This window comes from Heterocephalus glaber, unplaced genomic scaffold (assembly GCF_053883595.1).
Source record: "Heterocephalus glaber isolate CG9 unplaced genomic scaffold, H.glaber_assembly_v1.0 deba00001463, whole genome shotgun sequence".
NCBI classification, from domain to species: domain Eukaryota; kingdom Metazoa; phylum Chordata; class Mammalia; order Rodentia; family Bathyergidae; genus Heterocephalus; species Heterocephalus glaber.
The window spans coordinates 6,737,592-6,765,020 of NW_028258310.1; the positions used below are offsets into that span (position 1 = coordinate 6,737,592).

A 27,429-nucleotide genomic window follows, 5' to 3' on the forward strand; every position below is an offset into this window, starting at 1 on the left:
AAATTGAGGGGGATCTTATTATACAAACTCACTTGGTATATAAAATATGCACTACCACCTGTACACACACACACACACACACACACAAACACACACACACAAGTACATATATTTTATTATTTTCTCACCATATTAATACACTAAAATGAACATGCATCCTTTTTATTAATTCAGCCTTGAATGTAACTGCTGTAAATCTCACAAGACAGCACAAAGAGATCAATGAAGGGCTTATCCAAAAATGTACATGTAGGCAATGGAAAGGGCAATGGCCGAATCACGGGTCTCAGAGCCCAAAATAGCCAATCAAGTTATAACAACTCTCTTTTTCGCTATGTAATAAAAGAGGCTTAGAACAAAGACACGGCCCCCCAAACCCCGGCTCTGGGCTCCCTTCCTAGGCTTCTTCATTTCTCCTCCCTTTCCAATAAAGTGATTTTGTTTCTTCTTCTGAACTTATATCTCTAATTCCTTTATTGATGTAGGTTTTTTACAAATCCTAGATAAAAATCTGTAACATCTCTAGGTGCATTGGCAGGGAAGCTAAGACTTGGTCCTTCTAATTTTGTACTGGGACTATGTTTTACTGTCCCAGTGGGCTGCTTGGACAGCGAGGACTTGAAGAAAAACAAACGTCGTCCTCAGATACAGTCAGTACTAGCTGAGGAAAATCTTACATATTTCTTGGAGGCTGAGGATAAGAGACAAGTAGCTCCAGCTGCCATGGCAGGAGAAATGGTGTTAGAGCTCCCCCTAGTGAACATTGATACTAACAAAACTATAAATTTGTTCAAACGCTATAAAATGGATTTTGCTAGTTTATATCTAGAAAATAAAAATGCACATGACTATCAATCATCCGAGACTCCAACTGCCAATCAAAAGGAGTGGATATGGGCTGGGGATGTAGCTCAGTGGAGTTACGCCTGCCTCGCAAGCGCAAGGTCCTGAGTTCGATCCCAGGTATGCACAAAAAAAAAAAAAAAGGCGGGGTGAATAGCACTGGCAGCGGATCTTAAAACTTGGAGGACAGGTTTCATTGGGACACTAAGGCCTGATCCTCTGATCCCCCCTCTACACTCTAGCGGGGAATGTCTAGCCTGTACTGCTTCAGTTTCTTTCTGGTTTCATCCTCCACTGGTGGAGAGGCAGCCTTGGCTCTTGAGATTTCCCTACTGAGTGACAACTCATGAGTGGGTGGTATCATAACTCATTGTGGGCTTGTGAGGAGAAAAATGTACCTTTACTGATCTTATATTCCAACCATTCCTGTCACTTTGTACTTTCCCCTTCTTTGAAGGCATGTTTCTAAAGATTAGAGGGAGGAACCCTACAAAGGGTTTAGTGAGTCTTTCCTTTCCAACAACTGAAACTCTTAAGTTGAGCCCATAGAAAAAGAAAATGAGCACTTGTCTATAAAATACTGAAGATAGAAATGTCATTTTAGATAAGGAGCACATACCCCATCTCTGGATCAGATGAGACACCTGAATCTTGCTTGCCCAGGGGGACACATATAAGTTCCAGCCCAGTCCAGTGTCCTTAAGCACAATCTCTTCATTCAGCAGATATGAGAGATTGAACCCGAGACACCGTTTCCAAATAAGCAACACACAGATGGGCCAAAATACATATAATTTGAGGGAAGGATTTCTGAACCGCCCTTTCAGCTCCCTTTTGCAACCAAAGGACATAAACTCAGTCAGCCTGGATGCCATGGCTCCCTTCTTTTGGGTGGCTGGGATCATACCCTAAGCCCTGCAGATACAAATGGCTTATCAGGTGGTGATTGATGCTACCCCTGTGACTTGGTGAAGTCTGTGGACTTATACCTAGAAGGAGTCCAGTGGTTCACTCTTTCTCTCTTCCTCACTCCCCTACTCTCAGAGAAGGCCTGATCTCCTTGTTCTCCCCTCCCCCTCCTAGCTCTGGTTCTCATGTGTATGGGGAGGACTGAAAAATGGGCCTTTACCAACATGTAATTTGTGGTGGCTGGACAATGATAATCTGTGAGTTTCTTAAGTGTATTACAGATACCAGGACATAAACATCTTCAGAGTGGGTTTGAATAAAGCCCAGCCAGTACTCCTATAAGAGGGAAATTGCCTAGGTGACCAGATAGACAACACAAAATGTCCTGGAGAACTCTTTGTCCTAGGGCCTAAGGCCAAGATTTCTCCCAGACTATTACATGTCTCTATCTGTCCCCAGAGGTGATAGATCTCCTCTGCAGGCTAGAATTTTCTAGGACAGCTTGCCCTTTTTGCCGCTGTTCACTGAGAAATAACTGGGCCATTGAAACAAGGCACTGGCTAGATCCTTCCTATCTCCTCCCTCTCACCTTCCATCTGTTCTGTCACCAACCCATTATCCCTAATGAGCTAGTTAGACACCTCAAGAAAGTTTTAAACCTATCTAGAGAACAGTATGCCAGGGGATCCCTATGGTTGCTCCATCTTTTAGAGATTATTCATTCAGCATCTTGGGAGAACATTAAGGAACAAGATAAAAAAAAACAACAAACCAAGGCCATCCTTAGATAAACCTCACAGGTTCAGTTTCCTTCCCACACATAAGCCAAATAAGACACCCCCCCCCACACACACACTTTGGAATCTGGCTTTAATAGCCATACTGGCCCCTTAAAATAAAAAGCCTTCTGGGAACTCTCTGCATTTGAGATATGGCATGGTCATTGTTACTGGGGACATAAAAGGGGTTACAAAGATCCTGGTCCAATTCCCCAAAGACAGAAAGACACATCAGGAACACTGGCCTTAACCCATGCATGGATAACTGTGAATAAATCCTGATGATGGTAGGGGGCCAGGGAGGAAGGAAATCAAGGTTTCACTTGGACTTCTGATGGGGTGGAAGATGTCCTATCTCAGGTTTTCAAGGCAGGAGGAGAGATGTCTAGGTAGAAACCTGCAGCGTGGCAGGTTGGGGCCTAGAGAGGCTTTCCCCCCATTTTAGCCTTGAAATTGAGAGAGACTTTGCCAGGGGGACACTCAAAAGTAAAGAGACTCTTATACTCAATCTTTCTCTTTCTTTAGATAGTGCCTGGACAATCAGCCGTTCCCCTTTGTAAACACTGGAAAAAATTATATTCTCAAAGTTTTAGAAAAAAGGCCCTTGTCTTTTCCTGTACTAGGGCTTGGCCAGAGTACCCTCAAGCGGACCAAGAAAGGTGGCCAAGTTGGGGGGAAGGGTGTATCAACTGCAATATTGTACACCAATTCAATCTATTTTGCAAAAAGGAAGAAAAATGGGGGAAAGTGGCTTATGTTCAATTGTTTTTTTTTGTCTCAGAAATCAACCTGAATGAATGTCTCAGTGTTCCATTGACCCTCTTCTGTTAGCTGCTTTGGGACTAATCCTCTTCCTTCATCCCAGTGGGGAGAGACCCAACTTTAAGGCCCCGACAGGGAAAAACCAAAACCCAGAAAGTCTGCTGGATAGGGGATCTGCACTTATATCCTGGAGAGTCAGGTCCTATGCCCCACCTGCTAATCTGAATGAGGCAAATGAAGATGATAAGGTGCAGCAGGAAACTGCAGGGGATTCCCAGACAGAGCACTTGAACACAGAGATAGGAGCAAAAGCGGCTTTATTATCCAGTGGCTCAAAAGGGACTCATATCACCTTGCAAGCCTCAAGTAGAAGTTTGCTCATCTTTATATACCTCTTTTTACATCTGAGGCTTAATTTCATTGGACTTTCCCTGGGAATATAGCAAGCAGGATTTATACAAAGCAGAGTAGTGTAGGGGAAGAGCAAAGAGTTCTGGCAGGACTTTCTGAGTCTGTTAAGCTCCTGTGGTGACAGATTACAGAAGTTGTCATGGTTACTCAGGTGCATTCCACAAAGAACATAGTTACCCAGTTATCCCATAGTTGTCCAATAACACAGTTAACCCATAGTTGCTCAATTGCATATGGAGGAATGATTTCCTCTGTCAAGGAGAAGGAGGTATACGCCCCTGTAGGAGAGGAACCCTGTTCCTCTGCCAAGGCCTGCTGGAGTTATTATACATCCCAAGGAGAAAGGGCCCCTTTACACTTTCTTCACTTTATCAAGGAAGGGCTAAAATCAGCAAAATTCAAGCTGATAAACAATGCTGTACTAAGCCGAATTTATCAGGAGGAGAAAGAGCCCCATCAGTATTTTTACAAAAGCTTAAGGATGCTATGACTGCACACATAAGCCCAAATAGTAAGGAAGGAGAAGTCATCCTCAAGGACAGATTCATCTCCCAGTCTTCTCCTGACATTCAAAGAAAACTCTTCAAGCTGATACCTGATCCTGACAGGGAAAATGTCTCTGAGAGGCTACAAAAGTCTTTTACAACAGGGACCTGGAAATTCAACAGATAAGAAAAAGGAGACATGAGAGTTAGTTGCTGCTTTCCAGGGATGCCCAATCAACAAGTCCAAACTTTGCTATCATTGTAAAAAGCCAGGACATTTGAAAAAAGATTGCCCCCCAACAGGAGGAAACACAAGAAAAAGACCTCATATAAGTCTCCAGCCCCTGTCCCAGCTGCCAAGGAGATCACTGGAAAAATCAATACCCCCTTCTTAACCAATAGAACTCTCAATGAAAGTCCCCATAGATTCATATTCAAACTCCCCTAACTCCTGTTGAAACAGTGGAGCCCAGTTGACCTAACTGTAGGGAGCAAGTTCATAAGCTTTCTAATGGATATTGATGCTCCGCTTTCTGTTCTTGAAGTCTCCCCTGGAACACGCTATACACAAACAGCTACAGTCCAAGGTGTCTCAGAATGCCCCATGGAAAGATTCTTCTCTAAGCCTGTGGCATGCCCCTGGGGATAACTGCATTTTGACCATTCTTCTGATAATGCCAGAAACCCCAACTCCATTGTGGGGAAGAAATATACTCTCCAAACCTTAGGTTCAAATCCTGCTCCCTCCAGGGCCAGCTCCATGGGAATTTTCCCTCTCTGAGAATTACAGGTGGACCCAGCTATGTAGACAGATAGACACATGGTGGGGAAAGCAAAAACAACTACACCAGCTCAGATCCATCTCAAAGACCCCCACTCACTTTCCCCACCAGAGACAATACTCATTTAGTCCTGAAGTGAGAGAGGGACTAAAGCCTATAGTCCAATGACTACTTAAACAAGGACTCTTAAGAGAGACTGTCAGCCCTTATAATATTCCTACCATCAGAGATAGAAAGGGGCCTAATAAATGGAAATTGGTTCAAGACCTTTGCCTCCTGTGATACCTCTACATCTGGTCCTGCCCAATACCTATACTTTGCTGACACAGATTCTAGCCTTAGCCAGTTGCTTTTCTGTCCTAGGTCTTAAGGATGGTTTCTTGTGTATTCCTTTGGCACTTGAGGGTCAAAACCTCTTTGCTTTTGAAAATTCACTTACAGGGTTGGGACAACTGACCTGGACAGTTCTTTCCCAGGAGTTTCAAGATAGCTCCCATCTTTTTGGCTTAGTCCTATAACACAGGACCAGCTAGAATGGAAAAATAAGTATATCACCCTCTTACATTATATTATGTAGATGATTTGATGCCCTGTGGGGACAGAGAGACCCAAGTACAGGAGGCAACTGAGACCCTTGACTTCCTGGCCTCCTAAGGTTATAAAGTGTCCAAGAAAAGACCAAAATCTGTCAATCACAGGTCACCTATTTAGGGTTTCTCATTTCTCAGGGCAAAAGAGGACTAAGTTCAGAGAAAATCTGATCCATTCTGGACTTTCCTTTGACAAAACATGTCAAACAGCCGAGAGCCTTCGTGGGGGTAACTGGATTTTGCAGAATTTGGATTCCAGAATATACTGAAAAGGACAGACCCCTTTACCAGCTTCTTACAGGGACTCAAGATGCAAAGACTCACTCATCTTGTCTGGATCCCAGAGGCCCAACATGCTTTCCAAGTTCTCAAGGGAGCTCTACAAAACACTCCTGTGTTAGGGCTCCAAATTCAAGAGAAGTATAGTTATACTCTTAACTGAAAGACAGGGAGTAACTTTAGGGATTCTCACCCAGTCCCTAGATCCTAGCCACCAGCCAGCAGCCAATTTAAGCAAAGAATTGGACACCGTGGCTAGGCTGTTTACAGGCCTTAGCAGCTATAGGCTCAGCTGCAGGTGAGCTCATAAGTTCACCCAGGGGAGGAATCTTATAATCAGGTTCTCCTATGAAAAACGGGAGATTACTTAATGCCCCAGTCCACTCCTGGGTCTCTGATGGAGGGATTTAAAAATATCAGCTTCTCATGTTAAAAGGACCAGATGTAAATATTGAAACGTGTCAAAGCCTTAACCCTGCCACCGACCTGCTTGATCCTGGAGAGCTTAGAGAAAGTAAACACAATTGCATGGAGGTTCTAATCCACACCCAACAGTCAAGGAAATGGTTAAGCAATCAGCCTCTCAGTGACACCGAGGATGAGGTGTTCACTGATGGGAGCACAGACTCAGAAAGTCAGGATATGCTGTGATTAGCCATGCAGGAGTGTTAGAATCAGGCCTATATTGCCTCACAATACAAGTGCTCAAAAGGCAGAACTAATCGCTCTCATCCAAGCACTGACATTGACAAGAGATAAGAGAGTAAACATTTTTACTGCTAAGGATGAATTCCATATTTCTCATGAACATGCCACAATTTGGAGAGAAAAAGGCCTTCTGACTTCTAACAGATCTCCTATTAAACATGTCGCAGAAATTCTACAACTCATTGAGGCTGTTCACCATCCTTGACAAATGACAGTTATTCATTGCTTGGGATATCAAAAAGAAACAGATCCCATTTCTGTGGGCAATAGAAGGGCCAATGAGAAGGCAAAGACAGCAGCTTCTCGACAGCTAGAGTGCCCATTCTTGTGGTCAGCTAGTCTGTTACCTACTAACCCACTTGTTTATTCTGATAAAGAAATTCTGCATGTCAAGAGCCAGGGATGGACCCTTAATTCTAAGGCATGGTGGGCCACCTCTAAAGGTCACCTCTTTCTACCAATAGGCTTGGGATGGAAAATAATTAAAAGTATCCATGACACTTGCCATTTTGGACCCCCCCCCCCAAAAAAAACACAAAACACCCTTACTTTGGTTACCAAGTCCTTTCTAGAGGAAGGACTGGATGAAATGATGCAGCAGGTGGTTAGAGAATGTGAGATATGTCTCAGAAGTAATCCTCAGAACCCCTGATTAAAACCTCCAGCAGTACAGTATCAAGGCAGTTATCTAGGGGAAGACTGGGAAATTGATTTCACCCATGTGCCAGGAGGCCAACATAGCCAGTTCCTCTTAGGCCTGGTTGATTCTTAGACAGGTTGGATAGAAGCCTTTCCTACACAGACTTACAAGACTGAAGAAGTAGTGAGGGTCTTTGTTCATGAGATCATACCAAGGTTTGGAATGCCAGGAAGTCTCCAGAGTGACCATGGGCCTACCTTTTGCTCTAAAGTCACCCAGGGAGTCTCAAAAGCCTTGAGCATTGATTATTAGCTCCATTGTACCTGGCATCCTCAATCATCTGGACAGGTAGAACAGGCTAATGGGATACTTAAAAGACACTTGCTTAAACTGGCACAGGAATGCAAGGCCCCTTGGAAGCAGCTCCTACCTGTGGCCCTTTGTAAGCCAGACACATGCCCAGGTTCCAGGTGTTCTCTCCCTTTGAACTTCTGTGTGAGAGGCTCTTCCTCAGAAACAACATCCTAGTTGATGAGGAAACTGAGGAAGCCTTGAGATAAGTAAGGTACTTAGTCCAGTTCCAGCAAATCCTGTCATCCTTGAGACAGACAGATCCCAGACCTACTCCATCTCATGAGCCTCTCTTCTGGCCTGGGACCTGGTGTTGGTCAAGGCCTAAGACACACAGGACATAGACAGACTTTGGTGAGAAGGTCCCTACACCAACACCACCACAAGGTGGTCCTTTCTGCCCTGGCTGTAGTTAAGGTGACAGTACATGACTTGTGGATTCATCACACCCAAGCAAAGCTGTGGACTGTCTCCAAGAGCCACAAAAATCACACCTCTGGAGCACCTCCCCCCAAATCAGAGCCTATGCCTGTGAGCCTGTAGAAGACCTCAAGTTCCTCTTCAAAAGATGAAACAAGGTAAGTGGTGCTAAAAATTTGTTCTCTGTAGGTATAGGTAATGTTCATGTTCTTACTCAATTTCAAGATTTCCTACACATTCTACGCCAAGAGATTCAATTTTATTCTATAGCCACCAGATAGGACCTCATTGATGTCATACATTATTCTGGCTTCAGAGCTCTTTTTCTGATTTTACCCCAACAAAAATAGAAATTTCTTGCTTCTGTACTCTCATTCTATGTCCTCTGCTAGAGGAAGAAGATATCGATGATTGATAAAGAGGGTCCTATCTACCCTGTGTTTCTACTATGTATTTTCCTGAGGATTTTACTTATAATCCTGTTATGGCTCTGATTCAGTTGTCTTTTGCCTCAGGTATGGAATCATTTCTCATGCTCATGCTCACGCTTGCCTTAACTGGGACCATCCTCTCTCCATTTTGATGGGACAGAGACTCCCACTAGGACAGGTATGGTGGCATAACAATTCACTCATTCAGATGGTAGGGCCCTGAGCTTGGGGTATCCCAATTGTTGGGTTTGTTTTAAAGAACCTCCCAGGTGGTCAGAGCCCCTCCTTGGGTAATGATTGAACCTGTACAACACCCACAAGATCTTTTTTTTCCCCCATTAAGTTTATTGGTACATTTTTGGTATAAAATACAGTTACATTCATCATTGGGATCTTGTACCTTTACATGAGTATCTTGGTTCTTATTTTTTTCCCTTCCCTTGCCCTCCCTTCACCCCCTCTACCCTTCCCTATTTGCAAAGACCTTGTTTCCATTTTTTTTTCCTCCTTTCATATTTTTTCCTTTCCCTTTTTTCCCTTCCCCTACCCCTCCCAAGTCTCCTGCTCTTTTAGACCTTTTCTTCCTGTTACACAATATCAGGTATACATTTTTAAAATTACAATATTAAGATCTAGGAGACATCACCACAGATTTTACAGAATTTAAAAGGATATAGAAAGCATATTTCAAAAATCTGTTTTGAAATAAATTTGACAACTTCTAAGAAGTACCTTGGAAGACAAATTAATGAAACTAACTCTAGAGGAAATATAAAATTTGAATAGCACCTATTAAAGAAAGTATATTCCTAGCTTGAAAACCTACCTATATGACAACAGCAGGCTCATAAACATTTTAACTGATAAATTATATCAATCATTTAAAGCAGAAAAAAGAAGGAACACTTCTCCCCTCGTTTTAGGAACTCAACATTGTGCTAATCCTAAAACTGGATAAAGATAATAGAAGAAAAAAGTATGAACATAGATAGAAATTTGTTTAACAAAACAAACTCTTAGAAGTCAGATCTGGCAAGATGTAGAAAGTGGTTTTGCTATAGGGATGGCAGTGTTGGTTCAACATTGGAAGATCCACCCCCAAAAGTCATCATTTTAACAGAGGAAAGGAAAAAGCCATATGATCCTGTCACTAGTTGGAGAAAAAGTATTGGACTAAATTCTTCAGCTGTTCATGGTAAAAGCTATCAGGAGCCTAGAAGTAGAACAGAAACTTCTCAATAAATTAAAGACATGTACTCCATACTTCCAGCAAGAATGCCTTATATAAATGGAGAAGATACCATGCTTTCTCCTTAAGGTGGGGAACAAGGGCAGATATGCTTACTCTTTATCTGTCCATTAAACTTTGAAACCTAGTCCCGACCAAAATAGTCTGGCAATAAAATGACACAACTAGGATAGGATTGGCATGGCAGAAGCAAAATCTTTATATGTAGATGAAATGATCATCTACAGAGAAAATACTAAGAAATCTCTAGGAGCCCCAAGAACTTGTACTTGATTTAGCAGGATATTATATATATATATATATATATATATATATATATATATATATATATATATCTTAGAACAAGGTATATATCAAAATTCAGGTCAGTGTATACTTGCTATAAATGAAGAATTGGATATTGAAATTTAAAAGTTATGTAGGAGTACAAAGGACCTAGAAAAGTTAAAAACAAAAACAAAAACAATGTTGTAAGACATTTAGTACCTAATTTTAAGACCTCTTCTAAAGCTACAGTAATCAAGGCAGTGTTGGTGTAAGGAAAGACATATAGATCATTGGAATAAAACAGAGAATCCAGAAATAGAACCACACATATATGGTCCATTGAGTTTTGAAAGATTATTTAACATTAGCATTTTATAGACTATAAACTCAATTCAAGAGCCAAGGAAGAGATAGTGTTTGCAGCAAATGGCACTAGAACACCTGGTATCCATATATAAAAAAATTCACCTCAACCCTTTTTTTCCATACATGAAAATAACTTGAAGGGATCTATGAACCTAAATAAGAAAGCCTAAAAGTATAAAACTTTAAGAAGAAATTATAAGGGAAAATATTTATGAATTCAGGGTAGGCAAGAACTACCTAGGATACAAAAAACATGATGTATAAAAGAAAAAAATTTGATAAATGAGATTCCATCAAAATTTAGAACTTTAAATGACATCATTAAAATGAAAAGTAGTCCTTAAACAGACCATATTTACAATACATATAACCTATGACCAGAATATATAAAGAATTCTTAGAGCTCATTAACAGACAACCCAATTAAAATGTAGACATAAGAAGATGATAAATAGCCAGTATAGCACAAGGAATGGTGTGCAACTCTAGAATCAGAAAAATACTAATCAGTATAATAATAAGACTGAATTATACATTCATCAGGGAGATGAAGTTAAAAGTTTTAAAAGCCTTGTCATGACTTTTTCTTTTTGTTGGATTCTCTCCCTTTGCGTTTGCCACAACCAATGGATTCATTCTGCTGGGTTTCCTGGGGTTGTGATCCTCATTGTCTTTTCCTAGGGTATTGTCTACAATTTTTTGGAGTGCTGGTTTGGTATTCATGAAGTTCCTGAGGTGCTCTTTATCATGAAAGTATCTTATTTCTCCATCAATTTTGAAAGCTAGTTTTGCAGGGTACATCAATCTGGGTTGGAGGCTGTTTTCCTTTAGGGCTTGAAATACATCACTCCAAGCTCTTCTTGCCTTGAGGGTTTGCATTGAGAAGTCTGCTGTGATTCTGATGGGCTTTCCTTTGTATGTGATTTGTTTCTTTTCTCTCACTGCTTGTAGAATTTTGTTCTTCTGTTGGATTTCTGGAATCCTAACTATTATATGCCTATGTGTAGTTTTTTTTTGATTAAGGTTATCTGGAGTCCTTCCTATATGCCTCACTTCTCTGTATGTCAAGTTCTTTTCCCATCCTTGGGAAGTTTTCTGCCATTATTTCTGTGAAGAGTTTTTTTATGTCATCTGCACTCTCTCCTCTTTCTTCATTGTCTCCAATCAGTCTTATGTTATTCTTCTTTGCATCGTCTAGCAGCTGCTGGATTGATTTCTCATGTTCCCTTACAATTTTAAAGCAATTTTTCTTTTTCTCCTCACTAATTGCAATCTTATCTTCTATATGTGAAATTCTATCCTCACATTGGTTCATTCTGCTGCTCAGACTTTCGATAGAGTTTTTAATCTCTTGGAAATCTGTTTGTATCTGTTTTATGGATTCCATTTGTTTCCTATGTTGGGATTCCATCATGTTCCTCAGATCCTCTATTTTTTTTTAATCTGTGTCCTCTCTAGATTTATTAATCATGTCTTGCACCATGAGCAAAATCTTTGCTGTTATCTGAGTAATTATTTCTGATTTCATTTTTCCCAGATCCTCTTTTGTTGCCAGTTCAGGGAGTCCAGGTGGTTGAGTATCAGATTGTTCCATCTCGTTTCCCTTTGGGGTTGCTGTAGGGGATCCAGAAGTCTGTTTTTAAGACTTGTTTACACATCTTCTCATTTCCAAGGGAGGGAGTGCTTCTGGCACGTGGCTCACCTTCTCTGCCCTAGGAGCTTGGGATGGCAGTGGGGCAGCTTCCTTCTGGGGTCTGGGACCAGTTGAGCTTCTCTGCCCTAGGAGCCTGGGATGGAAGCAGGGAGCTTCCTCCCCACAAGATCTTAAATATGAAAAGTGGTTCTTGAGGTCTCCAAATCCTTTAATTAACAGGAGTCCCTACCAGAGTGTGATAGAAGGTATTGACATATTTGACTGGATATGGCACAGACTTCCCTCTGTCCCGCAATTCAGAGGACCAAGACATCCTTACTGAAATGTCCTATGCCCTCTGCAAGAAATGGTAAGAAAAGAGAAAAAACAAAACAAAACAAAACAATTCACCCAATAACATTTTTAGCACTGTCCTTCAAGGACAGTTGAGGTTGAGGACAGTTTCTTCAAGGAAAGACAAGTTGAACTAAAAAAATCTACTTCCAACTAATTTCACACACAGGACTTTAGCTCTCCTATGTCTCCCCTCTGGGTACTTGTTATGTAAGAGATGACAAATCCATGGTTAATTTCAATTTTGGGAAATACAATGCTTAAATCCCTATAAATGTAGAGGAAGCTGGGGCATCATTCTGCTAAGCCCCAATCCTGATGTTGTATCAGCCTTTAGTCATCCTGATTTAGAACAATTAAAACAGGTTCATATGCAGGACACTGACATCTTTTTGTCTCCATGAAAGGAGATCCAGTCATCTTCATTGTTCTAGAAATAACAGCCCTCCTAGCTGCACTGGGAGAAATCATTTATGGAGTACTTGCCACTTCAGCCCCAATATCCAACCTCACTGCTAATATGGCTGAGGTGGCCCAGGACTCAGGAAGCAACTTCAGGGACCTTGAGGTTTCTCTTAATTCACTTGCAGGAATGGTGCTGGAACATTGTCAAATTCTGGACTGGATGCTGACCCGTCAAGAGGTGTCTGTGCAGTGCTGAATGATACCTGCTGCACATATATGAACCCCTCCAAACAGGTGGACACCAGGACTCAGAAAGAGTAAATGCCATAAAACTTCAGATGAAACCTCAGATGGAGACTTGCTCCTTCTACAGAGGCCCACTGGACAACACTCCCTACTGAGGGCAACTCTCTTGTGGAAGAGTCCTTTTCTCACAAAAGAGGCCTAGAACAAAGACTCCTCTCCCTGCCCCGTGCCAGCTCTGGGCTCTCTTCCTTACTCTGACAAGATAGCTATCTATCTACTTATTTTCTCTCCTTTTCCTAATAAAGTGATTTTGCTCCCTCATTTCTCTTCCCTTTCCAATAAAGTGATTTTATTTCTCTTTCTGAACTTACACCTCTAATTCTTTTATTGATGTAGGTTTTTTACAAACCCTAGATAAACATCTATCCTCACAAGATGTAACTAAATTATGTAGGGGGTGGGGCTTGAGGCCATTGTTTTCTGCCTTAGAAACAAGTAACCCATTTAAATAGTATAATTCAGTGGACTTTGTCATATTCAAAGATGCATACAACCATCACCACAGTTAATTTTAGAATATTTTTATCACTTAAAAAATTGTCCCACACATATCTTAGAATAATCTTATAACAGCTAGTCTAGTTTTAAATCTACTCAAGATAAAAAGTAACTTGGAAAGGAGAGAAATATACATGTTTTCTCATATTTTCTCTAAAGAAAAAAATCAAGATAGACATAAGATTAACAAAGTAGAAGAAATCTTTGAATCCAAAGATTCTAAAATTTCCTAGGTAAAAGATTCAATTTTTAATTTTCCATTTCAAGGTCAATTTTTTAAATTCTAGAATGCTTATCTCAACAATTCTTTTTTTTTTTTATACCAGGGTTCAAACTCGGGTCCTTGAGTTTGCTCAGCAGGCGGCGAAACCACTGAGCTAAATCCCTGGCCCTATCTCTACAATTCTAAGATGCATAAATTGCTTAAATCCTTCAAGTTGAAGTAGAAATATATGTTGTTATAATATAAACCATTAATAGTTCAGTACATTGACTTTTAAAGGGAGAAATGAATATAATAAATTTAAATATAAAGTTCTTCAAGCTACTTCTTCCAGATTCCCTAGAACAGTGACTTCTACCATGTCACCCCCAGCTTCTGTTTTAAAGCAATGAACAGAAGCCTTTCTTCAAACAAGACATGACACTGCAATCTATAAATCATGCAATTATTTTGTGTTAATTAAAAATAAAGCTTATAACTAAAAGAACATCCATCCCCTTTAGTTATTACACACATATCTCCCATACCCCACACCCTAAGCCATACAAACACATTTTCTGTCTATAAATTTTCTTATTCTGGATATTTCAAATGAACATAATTATGTAATATTTGGCCTTTTGTGTCTAATTTCTTTCCTTTAGCATTGTGTTTTCAAGGTTCATTCATGCTGTGGCATGTATCAGTTTTCCATTCCTTTCTTTGATTAAAGAACATTCCATCATGTGGCATGGATATATCATATTTTGTTACCCTTTTTTATCAGTTGATGAGCATTTGGGCTATTTCTACCTTTTGTATACTATAGATAATTGCTGCTATAAATAACTGTGCCATGTTTCTGTGTATATACCCAAGAATGGACTTGCTGGGTCATATGATAACCATTTTTAAAAGGCAAAAGATTTATAAGATCCGAAGAGAAACCAGAGTATGATAACCATTTTTAATTGTTTGAGAAGCTGCCAGCTTGTTTTCTAAACTGGCCAACTCATTTTCCATTCCTACCTGCAGTGCAGTTTTCTGATTGTGCTTCATCTTTGTTGACACTTGATATTCCACTCTTTTATTCTAGTCATCCTACTTAGTGTGTTGGTATCTGACTGTGGTTTTGACTGCATTTCCTAGTGAAGGATGATGTCAAGGATTTTTTTTTTTTGGTACCGGGGACGAACTCGGGTCCTTCCGCTTGCGAGGCAGGCAGCGGAACCACTGAGCTAAATCCCCTGCCCAGTTCAAGGATTTTTTAATGTGTTTATTACATATTGTAGATCCTCTTTGGAGAAGTGTCCACTGAGATCTTTGCCTATTTTAAAAGTTGGAATATTTATCTTAATTATTTACATAATTCTAGATATTAGTTTCTTATTAGATATGTAATTTACAAATATTTTCCTTATTCTGTAGACTGCCATTTCACTTCCTTGATAGTGTCCTTTGATGTACAAAAGCTTTTAATTTTTTTTGTTTGTTTTTGTTTTATTTTGGTTTTGGTACCAGGGATTGAACTCAGACCCTTGCGCTTGCGAGGCAGGCGGTGGAACCACTGAGCTAAATCCCCAGCCCAAAAGCTTTTAATTCTGATGAGATCCGGTTTATTTTTGTTGTTGTTACTTGTACCTTTGATGTCAAATCTAAGAATCTACTGCCAATCTGAGATCATGAAGATTTCCCCCATGCTTAGTTTAATAGATTTATATATAGTATTAGTTTTTATGTTTAGAACTTGATCCTTTTGGAGTTAATTTTTATATGGTGTAAGATAAGAATCCAGCTTCATTTTTTTGCATATGGCTATCCAGTCCTGCCAGCATTGGCACCTGATGGGGGCCAAGGAGGTCACCCCAAACAGGAGATGGGGGTCTGAACTCACCCTTATAGAATAGGTAGGTCCACTGGCTCCCATCATGGAAAAATAATTTTCAGGACACATCAGTAAGAGGCATGAAAATGATTTATTAGGCAGAATTAAAAAAGCATGCACACTCAGGGAAAATAGAATGTGGATCCTTAAGAAGGGCACATTATGGCCCAGGGTTGGGGTTGGGGATCTGCAGAATCTGTGAATCTATAGCAAAGGGAGAAAAGGGGGGCTCAATTTACAGGAGGAAGGCAAGAGCTCATTTACAGGCAAAAGGCCAGTTTTATAGGAGAAAAACATGAGCCCAATCTATGATATTTTTTAAGATTTAGAAATTTAAGAATGAGTAGCCTGGGAAGAAAAAATTTGTAAACTGCAATTTTTTTCTAAAAAAAAAAAATCTTAAAATTAGCACTTTCTTTGTCTCCTTTCTACCTATCTTTATATCTTCTATCCAACATCAGCACCATTTGTTGAAAATGCTATCCTTTCCCCATGTAATATCATGAAATATATAAATCTGATCTTCCTTTTAGGGCTCACAGCTCTTAAATAGAGTCTGAAGTGTTGAATGTCTTTCTGTATGTTAGCAAGTTGATTGATGGCTGGCAGCTCCTAGGCAACATGGGGGCGGGGGGGGGGCTGATCACCTGAGATACCAAGGCAAGATTAGAGGCTAGGACTTTCCTGTAGGTTAAATCCAGAAGGGCAGAGTTCTGAGCTCTTTGAAAAGCTAAACCTTTAGCGCTTCCAGGAGTGAGGTTGAGGAAGCATCTCACCATGTCACACCTCATCCTGTGCATCTCTTTGTCTCTATCCTGTGAAATATCCTGCACAATTCATAAGGAAATGCATTTCTCTGAGTCCGGGAACCACTCTAGTGAATTAATGAAACAAGGAAAGGGGTTGTGTTCCCTGTTTTATAGCTGGTTGGGTCAGAAGCACAGGCAAAATAACCTAAGCCTTACTGTTGGCTGTCAAGTCAAACCAGTCTTGGGGGCTGGTTTGGGGGCTTCCCTCAAATTGTGGGATCTGATGTATCAGAACTGAATTGAATTACAGGATGCTTAGCTCCTGTCCACTCTACAGAATCAATTGCTTGTTTGCTGGTGGAAAGAAATCCCCATGTTTTGAGGTGGTCACAGAAGACTTCTGTTTGGACTTCTGTTGTGTGGAAGCAGAAGAAAGACAGTTTGCTTTTCTATACACTATTGATTATTCTTGCACCCTTGTTAAAAATGAAAATGAGTTGATCCTAAACACATGGCTTCTTTCTGGACTCTTAATTCTATCATATTAATCTATATGTCCATAATGTCAGTATCATAATTTTTTGGCAACTGTTGCTTTGTAGTAAGTTTTGAAATTAAGAAGTATGAGTAGCACTCCTACTTTATTTTTCTTTTTCAAAACTGTGCTAACTCTATCAAGTGTGCTGCAGTTCCCTATGAATTCTGGAATCAGCTAGTCAGTGTCTACAAAGAAGCCAACTAAGTTTGGGGTAGAGATTTTATAATCAATTTGGGGAGTATTAACTTCTTAACCTGGTTAAGTTTGCTGATCCTATGAACATGTGTTGTTTTTCCTTTTATTTAGATCCTCTTTAATTGTTTAAATAGTGTGTTATGATTTTCAAAATGTAAACTTTTTATTCATTAAATTTAGTTTTAAGTTTGTTCATGTTGAATGAAACTATTTTAATTTCATTTCTGATAGTTTATTATAAATGCATAGAAATATAATGAATTTTTGTATATCAATCCAATATATTTTTGTTTGCATTAATTCTGCTTGAATTGCATTTTTGGTACTTGGAACTAAAAGAATGTTAATCAATACTACACTGTGTCCTAAATGGCTCCCCTAAAGGTTGGGGGTATAGAAATATGTTTACTGTTGTTTACAAAGAGCTTTCACGTGATCTTATGTAATATTTAATCACTTTGGGAGGTGAGCAAAATGAGTAATTTTTGTTTGCCTTTTAAAGGAAAGGAAACTGAAGCTAAATGATGAACTTAGGCCCCAACTTAATAAATGGGTCTTAGTAAGCTGGAACCTGGGTCTTCAGCTTCCTGTTTCATGTCTTTATGTGTTATCTTCCTGAAGGGCTCAGAGTGGATGGCAGGTACTATCCTGATGTGCCTGCCAGGGAGCAAGTGCAAGGCAGGGAAGTGGTGCCCCAAGTAATGATACAGAAGCTAAGTCTCAGAGAACAATTTGTGACTGAGGGAGAAACACTATGGGTTAAATTTAAATGTCTACCTTGTGGGAAAATGAATACTTGTGAATTAATAAATCTTTTTTTAAAAAAGTATTATAAACAGTATGAAAAATAAAACTTTGCTCACCTGAGCCCCCAAACAAGTCTTTGTGGCAGATAATTTCTGCTATCTTAGAAACTTAATAAACTCTATATGCCCCAAGCCTACCAGTGTAGAAGCCCTGTTTGGCACTAAACTTTTTAATCAACATAATTATAATGAAACCTAAGTCAAAGAAAATCCAGTACAGTATGTGCTGTACTTGGCATATTTTTAAACACAGGAGTTAAGGCCAGGAAGGGAGGTCCACTACTTGGCTGGAGTGTTGAAAATTTTTCCTTGTAATTACTCTCTGCTGTAGGTCAGCATTTTTTTAAACTGTTAGCCATATTTTTTAACTGTTAGCCATTTTTTTAACTGTTAGCCATATTTTTTAACTCTTTTAGCCATATTTTCACACTTCACTAGTGCTATGAAGAATGCACTTATATGCATTAATAGTATCTGTTAACTTAAAGGAAGAATGGTTACAGAATTCTTCATTTTGTGCTAAACTGAATCAAAGTCAAATAGCTCCACTTCAAAATGTAAAATCAAATGCATTTTCTTTGAATTCTTACTCATATGCCTATGTTGACTAGAGATGGAGAGCAAGCAGGCAACATCAACAGAATAGGATTTTGGTTGTCAGATCTTCCATGAAGGGCAGGGCTCACCACTAAAGTGCTAGTACCCTTGTGGTTTACCCAAAGGAAGAGAGTTAGCAATGGCAGTGGAGGCTGTATGCTGTTTATAATAACTTGTATTAAGGAGTGTTTAAAAGATTCTTAATGCATTTCATTAGATGCCTTACATAACTACAACTGCAGCTAACATTTTTGTGTTTTTTGGTACCAGGGGATTGAACTTGGGGCATTGCACTTGAGAGGCAGGCAACAGAACCACTGAGGCAAATCCCTGGCCCTACCAACAATATTTTTTAATGATCACAGTTTATATGAGTACTAGAAATGCAATTCATGACTGTGGCTTGTTACATGTGAAGATTAAAAAGAAGAAAGCTTTGAATTAGACATATATGCCCATATATTCACCTCTATGAGCCATGCATGATGACGGCAGAGAGGGCATAGATTAAAAAGTTAAACCCAGGATGCCAAGTCAGCCTGCTGCAGACAGGCAGGTCTGCCCATGCCCTACTGAGGTCCTGAGTTGCACAGAACACGCCGAATCAGCCCACTGCAGACAGGCAGGTTTCCCCACGCCCTACCAAGGTCCTGAGTCGCACAGAACACACCCAATCAGCCTGCTGCACACAGGAAGGTCTGTGCATGCCCTAACGAGGTCCTGAGTCACGCGGAAGACACCGAATCACCATGCTGCAGACAGGGAGCCACCTGGTTCCACACGACAAAGACGCAGAGGACACCAGACCACCAGACCAAGGTACTGGGTCCCGCTGTTCCCGGCCCAGAGGTAGGGGCTTCTGAGCCTCCGTCCCACTGCTCCTGGTCCAGAGAAAGGGGCTTCCCGGTCACCATCCCTCCCACTGCTCCCAGCCCACAGGAAAGGGGTTTTGGGCCACCATACCTACCGCTGCTCCCAGCCCCTGTCCCACCTCACCCAGATCAGAGGAGGTAATCTGTGAAGACGTTAAGAGCCCCCCCGCCCCAGTCGAAATGAGAAAACAGGTAAATAAGTCTCAAAACCAGACTTCCAGATCACCTACAGCAACCACAAAGGGAAATGAGATGGAACCCTCTGATACTCAACCACCTGGACCCCCTGAACTGGCAACAAAAGGGGATCTGGAAAAAATGAAATCAGAAATAATTTCTCAGATAACAGGAGAAATTGTGCCCTTAGTGTAAGACATGATTAATAAATCTAGAGAGGAGCTCAGGAACATGATGGAATCCCAATATAAGAAACAAATGGAATCAATAAAACAGATGCAAATAGATTTCCAGGACATGAAAATCTCCACTGAAAGTCTACACAGCAGAATGAGCCAATGTGAGGACAGAATTTCAGCTATAGAAGATAAGATTGCAATTAGTGACCAGGAAAAGAAAAATTGCTTCAAAATTATAAGGGAACATGAGAAATCAATCCAGCAGCTGCTAGATGATGCAAAGAAGAATAACATAAGAATGATTGGGCTCAATGAAGAAACAGGAGAGAGTGGAGATGACATAAAAAAACCTCTTCACAGAAATAATGGCAGAAAACTTCCCAAACAGGGGGAAAGAGCGTGACATACAGATAAGTGAGGCATATAGGATTCCAAATAGCCTTGATAAAAAAAAATCTACACATAGGCATATAATTGTTAAGATTCCAGAAACACAACAGAAGAACAAAGTTCTCCAAGTAGTCAGAGGAAAGAAACAAATCACATACAAAGGAAAGCCCATCAGAATCACAGCAGACTTCTCAACACAAACCATCAAGGTAAGAAGAGCTTGGAGTGACATATTCTAAGCCCTAAAAGAAAACCCAGATTGATGTACTCTGCAAAACTATCTTTCAAAATGGATGGAGAAATAAGATATGTTCATGACAAAGAACACCTTAGGAACTTCGTGAATACCAAACCAGCACTCCAAAGAATTTTACACAATAGCCTAGGAACAGACATTGAGGATCACAACCCCAGGAAGCAAAGGAGAATGAACCCATCTGGCATGACAAGAAATTAAATGTAAAGGGGGAGAACCCAACAAAAAGAAAAAGTCATGGCAATGACAAGTCAATACGATTCAGTTATAACCATCAATGTTATTGGTCTCAAGTCATCAATCAAAAGAAACAGACTGGCAGAATGGGTCAAGAAGCAAAATCCAACAATATGCTGCATACAAGAAACACACTTGATTCAAAAGGAAACTCATAGACTGAAAGTTAAAGGGTGGAAAACAATACTCCATGTGACAGGAACCCGAAAAAAAGCAGGAGTAGCTATCCTCTTGGCAGATCAAGTAGATTTCAAACCAACACTGATTAAGAGACATGAAGAAGGACACTACATCCTTGTAAAGGGAAGAATCTAAGAGGAAGAGATGACAATCATAAATATCTATGCACCAAACACTAGTGCACCCAATTATATAAAACAAATACTAACAGACATGAAAAGTCATATATGCACTAATACAATTGTAGTGGGGAACCTCAACATCTCACTGTCACAAATAGATCAACTAGACTAAAAATAAGTAATGAAATACTAGAACTCAATTGAACTCTTGAACAAATGAACTTAACAGATGTTTACAGAGTCTTCCACCCCACAAAATCAGAATATACATTCTTCTCAGCTGCACATGGGTCATTCTCCAAAATAGACCACATACTCACACAGAGAACATGTTTAAGTAAGTGCAAAGGAATTGAAGTTATCCCCTGTATATTATCAGACCAGAGTGCAATGAAATTGGAGATCCATAGCAAAAGAAACTCAAAAAATTTCATAAACACGTGGAAATTGAACAACACACTTCTGAATAACCAAAGGGTCACAGAGGAAATGAAAGAAGAAATCAGACAGTTCCTTCAATTAAATGACAATGACAATACAACATATCGGAATCTATGGGACACAATGAAAGCAGTCTTATGAGGGAAATTCATAGCAGTGAATACACATATTAGGAAAATAGAACGAGTCCAATTAAACAACCTGATGCTGAGCCTCAAGCTTCTAGTAAAAGAAAAGCAGAACAACTCCAAAGCTCATACAAGGGAGGAAATTATAAAGATCAGAGGAGAAATCAATGCAATGGAGCCTAAGAGAACGATACAAAAAATCAGTGAAGCCAAGAGTTGGTTCTTCGAAAGAATCAACAAAAGTGACAAAACTTTAGCCAACCTTGCCAGAAAAAGGAAAGAAAAGGTGCAAATCCATGCAATTAGGAATGAAAAGGGTGAAATTACAACAGACCCAGCAGAAGTCCAGAGGATCGTCAATACCTGCTTCCAGAGCCTATACGCCAATAAGATGGACAACACAGAAGAAATGGACAAATTCCTAGATACATATGAATTACCAAAGTTGAATGAAGAAGACCTAAAAATTCTGAACAACCCAATATCAATGAATGAAATTGAAAATGTAATTAAAAACTTATCCACTAAGAAAAGCCCAGGTCCTGATGGCTTCACTGCTGAATTCTACAAGACATTTAGAGAGGAACTGCTGCCACTAGTGTCTAAACTCTTCAATGAAATTGAAAGGGAAGTAATACTCCCATATTCATTCCTGGAAGCAAGCATCACCTTGATCCCCAAAGCAGAGAAAGACCCAACTAAAAAAGAGAACTATAGGCCAATTTCACTAATGAACATAGATGCAAAACTCCTTAATAAGATAATGGCAAACAGAATGTAGAAGATCATCAAGAAGATCATACACCCTGATCAAGTGGGATTCATCCCAGAGATGCAGGGATGGTTCAATATATGAAAATCAAGCAATGTAATACACTATGTCAATAGAGCCAAGGACAAAAACCATATGATTATCTCCATAGACGCAGAAAAAGCATTTGACAAAATCCAACATGCATTTATGATAAAAACCCTACAAAAAATTGGAATAGAGGGTCTCTACCTCAAACTGATAGAAGCCATCTATGAAAAACCAACAGCCAATATCATACTAAATGGTCAAAAACTGAAATCCTTCACACTAAAATCAGGAACAAGACAAGGATGTCCACTATCACCACTCTTGTTCAATAGAGTTCTGGAAACATGAGCAACGGCAATTAGACAAGAGAAAGAAATAAAAGGAATAAAGATAGGTAATGAAGAAGTCAAATTGTCATTATTTGCAGATGACATGATACTCTATATAGAAGACCTCAAGAACTCCACCAAAAGTCTTCTAGACTTAATAACCAAATTCAGTCAAGTAGCTGCTTACAAGGTCAACACACAAAAATCAATAGTTTTCCTCTACACCAATGACAGACTCACTGAGAGAGAAATAGGGCAAATAATTCCTTTCACAATAGCATCCAAAAAACTGAAATACCTAGGAATCATCCTAACGAAAGAAATCAAAGACTTCTTCTCTGAAAACTATGGCACTCTGAAAAGAGAGATTGAAGATGATATCAGAAAATGGACAGACATCCCCTGCTCCTGGGTAGGAAGGATTAATAGAGTGAAAATGGCCATACTTCCAAAACTGCTATATAGATTTAATGCAATTCCAATTGAGATCCCAGTAGCATACTTCATGGACCTTGAGAAAAAAAATCTAGAAATTCATTTGGAACAAGAAGAGACCCAGAATAGCAAAAGCAATTCTAGGTAACAGAGACATGGCAGGGGGTATCACAATCCCCAACCTGCAACTCTACTACAAAGCTACTGTGACAAAAACATCATGGTACTGGCAAAGAAACAGACTTGAGGACCAGTGGAACAGATTAGAAGATGCAGAAACAACGCCAGACACAGCCATCTCATTTTCGACAAAGGATCCAAAAACTCTCACTGGAGGAAACATAGCCTCTTTAATAAATGGTGTTGGAAAAATTGGGCTTCAACTTGCCAAAGATTAAAACTAGACCTATATCTCTCACCATGCACTAAACTAAAATCAAAATGGATTAAAGATCTAAATATTAAAATAGAAACTCTGAACCAGTTGGAACAGAGGTTACGTAGAACTCTTGACATCGGTGTAGGAAAAGATTTTATGAACAAAACCTCAGTTGCCCATGAACTAGCACAAACAATCAACAAATGGGATCACTTCTTATTAAAAGGCTTCTGCACAGCAAGAGAAACCACCAGAAGTGTGAAGAGACAACCCACAATGTGGGAAAACATCTTCACCTGCTCTTCCTCAGACAAAGGTCTACTATCTCAAATCTATAAAGAACTTAAAAAGATCAGACCTCCCAAATTTAAAGACCCAATCCAAAACTGGGCATCTGAAATGAACAGACATTTCTCAGACTAAGAAGTAGAAATAGCAAATAAATATATGAAAAAATGTTCAACACACTGGTCATTCGAGAGATGCAAAAGAAAACAATGCTGAGATTTCACTTCACTCCAGAAAGAATGGCTGCTATCATGAAATCAACCAATAACAAATGCTGGTGCGGCTGTGGGGAAAGAGGAACCCTGCTCCATTGCTGGTGGGAGTGTAGACTCGTGCAACCACTGTGGAAATAAGTATGGAGATGCCTCAAAGAACTAGGACTGGAAGTCCCATTTGACCCCGCTATTCCACTGCTGGGGATCTTCTCCAAAGAATTAAAAGAATCATACCAAAGTGATATATGTGCACCCATGTTCATAGCAGTGCAGTTTGTAATAGCTAAAACTTGGAAACAGCCCAAATGCCCATCAACTGGAGACTGGATAAAGAAAATGTGTTTTTTTTTTATAAAATGGAGTACTACTCATCCATAAAAAATGAGAAATTAGAGACATTTATAGGTAAGTGGATGCACATTGAGGCGATACTCTTGAGTGAAGTAAATAGGACACACGTGTAAATACCAAATAGTTTCTCTGATGTGAGAAACTGAAAGTGTAAATAAGGACTAAATGTATAATAGGTCATGTGAAATAGGAAGAAAAGGGGCAAAGGGGAAGGAAGTGGGAGGGCTAGGGGAAAGGATAGAAGGGAATGGGATTAATATGAGAAAATGGAAAAATAGGAACAAAATCTTTGTAAATAGGGAGGACTGGAGGGGTTGAAGGGAGGGCTGGGCAAGGGTGAAAAACAAGAACCAAGAGAGACTATGTAAAGGTGCAAATTTCCAATGATGAATGTCATTATATTGTATACCTAAAATGTACCAATTATTAGAATGAATAATCGATAATGTAAAATAGGAAGAAAAGGTCCAAAGGTGTAGGGGTAGTGGGAGAGGCAGGGGAAAGGAAAGAAGAGAAAGGAAAAACAATGAGAAATGGAAAAAATGGAAATAAAGTCTTTGTGAATAGGGAAGGGTGGAGGGGGTGAAGGGAGGGCTAGGAATGGGGAGAAGATAAGAACCAAGATGCATTATGTAAAGGTACAATTCCCAATGAGAAATATAATTGTGTTGTATACCTACAATGTACCAGTAAAAGAATTTAATACAAAAAAAAAGATAAAAATTTTGAAAAAAAACCAACAACAAGTTAAACCCACAATGAAGGCCAAGCTAGTGTGCAGAGAGAGGACAATGACCTAAAAGATTAAAAGGAGCTGTCTAAAAATCAAGGAGGTCCACAGATCTGAGCAGAAGGATAAGGCAGGAAGATACTCATGTTAAGCCCCCAATTTGACAAAATATTGTCTGTACTCTCTCCTACCACTGTTCAAGTCACAGTCACATTCAACAGAGTAGGTAAAAAGTTCTCAGAAAGGCCCCTCAAACCAGCATGCTTCAGAGCTTGCCCTGATCTGAGAGTTCTGTAGACAACAGTTCTACTGCTGAGCAGGGACAAAAGGCTCAGAAAAAGTGGGTCCCATATGTCTCCAATGTTCCCCAATGGGAGATGGCCTTTTCAGCAAGTATTTATTGGATCTTGTGCAGTGTCTTCTTCCCTTCCTCCGGTTGTCCTATTAAGCTGGAGAAAGAACCAGAAAGGAGCTCTGTTCCCATTTTACTCATCTTTCCCCTGCCACCTGTCCAAAAGTAGAAGCTCCTGTTTACCTCATTGTCCTAGGACAGTTCCTTGCACATAATGAACTGATTCTCAATTAATTCTACTAAAATGAATTAAATCTGCAATTAAACATACTGCACTCCTGGCTCTTTTGCTTTATGACAATATAGCTTTATGATGTCTTTCCACTTATGAGGAAAAAGTTATGTTTTGCCTGTTATAGCTGTAGCCCTGAGTGCTCATTAGGAGCTTATTTGACCATTAGGAAACATTCATTGCTAGAAAGAGTAGCCATTTTCTACAGAAATGACCAAAGATTGAATCAACTTAGAGATTCTTTTAAGAATTTAAATTCCAGTTTATATAAGTAAGTAAATGCAAATATTTATCCAGGAAAAAAATGTCCTTCTTGGCAGAAGTTCAGAGAAACACAAATTAAAACAAAATTGAGGTGTCACGTACAACTAAATTAGGAAATACTTTTATGAAAATGCCATATGCTAACATGTTCAGAGTGAATCTGATTTATTTTTACAGCTGCTTTGGGAAGCAGCATGACAACACGAGTCACCACCAACAGGGTCTCAGTGAGCATAATTCAACAATGTGAGTGTTGGCCTAATGAATAGAGGTGTTTTATCTTACAGTCTTTGCTCCTGAGCCTTCTTTCTTAAGGATAGCATGCAAAAGAAGCAAAAAGTGTATGTGAAGGTACTGAGGACACCTACTGCTGGTAGTATTGCAGAACTAAAGAAACCTTCAAATTGCAAATATCCTAAAATGATAGGCAAAAATGTAACAGATATAAATTATAATAAATGAATTAGAGTTACATGTGTCAGCATGATTAAACTTTTAAAAATATGTTGTTAATAAAAAAGGTTAAACATACAGTCTGGGCTCCATGTGCTTTTTGAGCATTCTAGGGAAGGCGCTGTTCTCCGGTCGGGAGATGGCTGTGCCCCGGACGTCGCAGTCGGTGGAGGAAAGTAAACCAAGATTTCATTTCCAGTACGGAAAGTCCATCAAACTCGGCTGTACTTTTACCTAGCACTCCAAGGCCTGTGCGAATCCACCATCTCGCCATACAAATAGTTCACGGAAAGCGCCCATGAGTGCAACATTTAAAGAAAGATTAAGGAAAACAAGACTTTCATTTAATTCCTGTTGCAGTGTAGTAAAACATCTTAAAAAAGAGAATGAAGAAAATGATGAGACCTTTTCAGAGAAACCAGCATCTTCAACAGAAGAAAACTGTTTGGAATTTCAAGAAAGTTTTAAACTCATAGATAGTGAATCTGACGAAAATACATACTTGAAAAATCTTCTCAAAAATATCATTGCTTGTAAATCTAATTCACTTGATACTATGTCATACAGTGCTCTTCAAAGCGATTCTGTGAATGAGAATCTTGAACACAGATTAAAGGAAGAAAGCAAAATTGGTGAAGCAGGTACAGGAAAAGGAAGACCTCCTTCGGAGGCTAAAACTAGTCAAAATGTATAGGTCAAAGAATGACCTCTCACAGTTACAGCTGTTGATAAAGAAGTGGAGAAGCTGTAGCCAGCTGTTGCTTTGAGTTGCAGTCAGCTACGTCTGAAGAGAACAAAAACTAAGCCTTACTCAGTTGATAGACCACTATGGGTTAGATGATAAATTGTTACACTATAACAGAAATGAAGAGGAATTTATAGATATTCAATTAATAACTTTTTTCTCAAAATATTTTTTTCTTTCTCTTTTTTTTTTCTTTTTTTCAGTAGTGGGAGTTCAAACCTAGGCCCTCGTGTGCACTGTTACCACTGAGCCGTACTCCTGGCTCCTCTCCAGTAAATCTTTGAAAATGACAACTTAATGAAAAGACACTTAGATATTTTAAAGGGAAGATGTTAGCCACTAGGGGAGTGCTGGTGAGCCTATGGCACATGTGCCACAGAGGGCTGTTTGTGTTCTTGAAAGCTCTAAAAGGTTCTCCATCAATGCATTAGG

The 27,429-nt window shown here is 39.6% G+C and overlaps 1 pseudogene; it reads left to right on the forward strand.

Annotated features, from left to right (window-relative positions):
- Positions 1-27,220, forward strand: part of LOC101710599 (swi5-dependent recombination DNA repair protein 1 homolog pseudogene) — a 44,056-nt pseudogene extending 16,836 nt beyond the window's left edge.
- Positions 27,221-27,429: the final 209 nt, after the last annotated feature.